This window comes from Schistocerca serialis, unplaced genomic scaffold, assembly GCF_023864345.2.
Source record: "Schistocerca serialis cubense isolate TAMUIC-IGC-003099 unplaced genomic scaffold, iqSchSeri2.2 HiC_scaffold_1242, whole genome shotgun sequence".
Classification (NCBI taxonomy): Eukaryota; Metazoa; Arthropoda; class Insecta; order Orthoptera; family Acrididae; genus Schistocerca; species Schistocerca serialis.
Window position 1 is genome coordinate 397,501 of NW_026047450.1, and position 2,500 is coordinate 400,000.

The 2,500-nt window shown below is 62.4% G+C and overlaps 1 pseudogene; it reads left to right on the forward strand.

Moving 5' to 3' along the window:
* The window catches only part of LOC126436682 (large subunit ribosomal RNA), a 7,963-nt pseudogene that overhangs the window by 1,503 nt on the left and 3,960 nt on the right, over positions 1-2,500 (forward strand).

The window sequence follows — 2,500 nt, forward strand, 5'->3', positions numbered from 1 at the left end:
CGAGTTAAGGCGCCCGAATCGACGCTCATGGGAAACCATGAAAGGCGTTGGTTGCTTAAGACAGCAGGACGGTGGCCATGGAAGTCGGAATCCGCTAAGGAGTGTGTAACAACTCACCTGCCGAAGCAACTAGCCCTGAAAATGGATGGCGCTGAAGCGTCGTGCCTATACTCGGCCGTCAGTCTGGCAGTCATGGCCGGTCCTTGCGGCCGGCCGCGAAGCCCTGACGAGTAGGAGGGTCGCGGCGGTGGGCGCAGAAGGGTCTGGGCGTGAGCCTGCCTGGAGCCGCCGTCGGTGCAGATCTTGGTGGTAGTAGCAAATACTCCAGCGAGGCCCTGGAGGGCTGACGCGGAGAAGGGTTTCGTGTGAACAGCCGTTGCACACGAGTCAGTCGATCCTAAGCCCTAGGAGAAATCCGATGTTGATGGGGGCCGTCATAGCATGATGCACTTTGTGCTGGCCCCCGTTGGGCGAAAGGGAATCCGGTTCCTATTCCGGAACCCGGCAGCGGAACCGATACAAGTCGGGCCCCTCTTTTAGAGATGCTCGTCGGGGTAACCCAAAAGGACCCGGAGACGCCGTCGGGAGATCGGGGAAGAGTTTTCTTTTCTGCATGAGCGTTCGAGTTCCCTGGAATCCTCTAGCAGGGAGATAGGGTTTGGAACGCGAAGAGCACCGCAGTTGCGGCGGTGTCCCGATCTTCCCCTCGGACCTTGAAAATCCGGGAGAGGGCCACGTGGAGGTGTCGCGCCGGTTCGTACCCATATCCGCAGCAGGTCTCCAAGGTGAAGAGCCTCTAGTCGATAGAATAATGTAGGTAAGGGAAGTCGGCAAATTGGATCCGTAACTTCGGGATAAGGATTGGCTCTGAGGATCGGGGCGTGTCGGGCTTGGTCGGGAAGTGGGTCAGCGCTAACGTGCCGGGCCTGGGCGAGGTGAGTGCCGTAGGGGTGCCTGTAAGTGCGGGCGTTTAGCGCGGGCGTGGTCTGCTCTCGCCGTTGGTCGGCCTCGTGCTGGCCGGCGGTGCAGGATGCGCGCGCCTGCGCGGCGTTCGCGCCCCGGTGCTTCAACCTGCGTGCAGGATCCGAGCTCGGTCCCGTGCCTTGGCCTCCCACGGATCTTCCTTGCTGCGAGGCCGCGTCCGCCTTAGCGTGCTCCTCCGGGGGCGCGCGGGTGCGCGGATTCTCTTCGGCCGCCATTCAACGATCAACTCAGAACTGGCACGGACTGGGGGAATCCGACTGTCTAATTAAAACAAAGCATTGCGATGGCCCTAGCGGGTGTTGACGCAATGTGATTTCTGCCCAGTGCTCTGAATGTCAACGTGAAGAAATTCAAGCAAGCGCGGGTAAACGGCGGGAGTAACTATGACTCTCTTTAGGTGGCCAAGTGGCGGCGGTGTGGCTGCATCCGGACTTGGCTTTTCGAAGTGCGGTCTTGATGTAGTCGTGCTGCTGCTGCGAGGTGCCTTCCTTGGGTTATGGTTACAGGGAGAGTGATGCGCAATACATGGGCCTAGCCCTCTTAGCCTCTCCTCTCCTGCGGTCTTCTCCCCTTCTCGTGGGCCCGCTGATTTTCGCAGAGTGGAAGACCGCACCAGGGGCTTGGGGGGGTTACCAGCCCCCCCTCGCACTATCCCTTTTTTTTTAGTTGGGGGCAGTATTCAGAGAAAAAGTGGTGGCCCTTCCGCTGAAGGTGCCACCCCAACTCCCCCAGCACCTAGCCGGCCAACCGGCCGTGCCGAAAATCTTGTAACTTTTGCAGCTGTATACGCCTGTAGTGAGTGCCACCGCAGCTTCACCACCAAGAACGGTCTCGGGGTCCATCGCCGCCGCCAACACCTTGCGGCCGCCAACGCGGAGATCGTCACGGAGAGGCATCGCGCGAGGTGGACGGAGGAAGAAGTCCTGTCGCTCGCCAAGGCGGAGGCCGAACTGTTCCTCGAGAGGGACGCCCGGTTCTTCTTTGTAAATCAAGAGCTCATCAGGATGTTCCCCGACCGAACGCTTGAGGCAATCAAGTGCCGACGGCGGCAAGCTGCCCACAAGCAGCTTGTCCGCCAATTCATGGAGGCGCTTGAGATCGGTCGGGGGGAAGAGCCGGCGTCCCGCCGGGGAGCAGCGAGCCCGCTGCCAGACGCGGGCGAGGCCGCTGCGCCGCCCGTCGACGCAGCCGAGGACTTCGCGGCCGACACCACCGGGCCGCCGCCGGAGGGGCCGACTGACGCCGCCATCTGGGAGCATCTGGCGGGGCTACCCGCTTCCGCCCAGCGTTTCTCTGCCCTGGATCGTGTCATAGGTCTGGGGCGGGGCACGCCGCCCGATGTCATCCTGGGCATGCTCCCGGATGCCCTTGCGTCGGTCGGGTCCAGAGGGGAGAGATCGATCACCAGGACACAGCGGCCGCGCCAACCATCGAAGCGGCCGCCTGCCGCGCCGCCGACGCAGAAGCGCAAGCGGCGCCGCTGGGAGTACGCGAGAACGCAGGATGCCTTCCGACG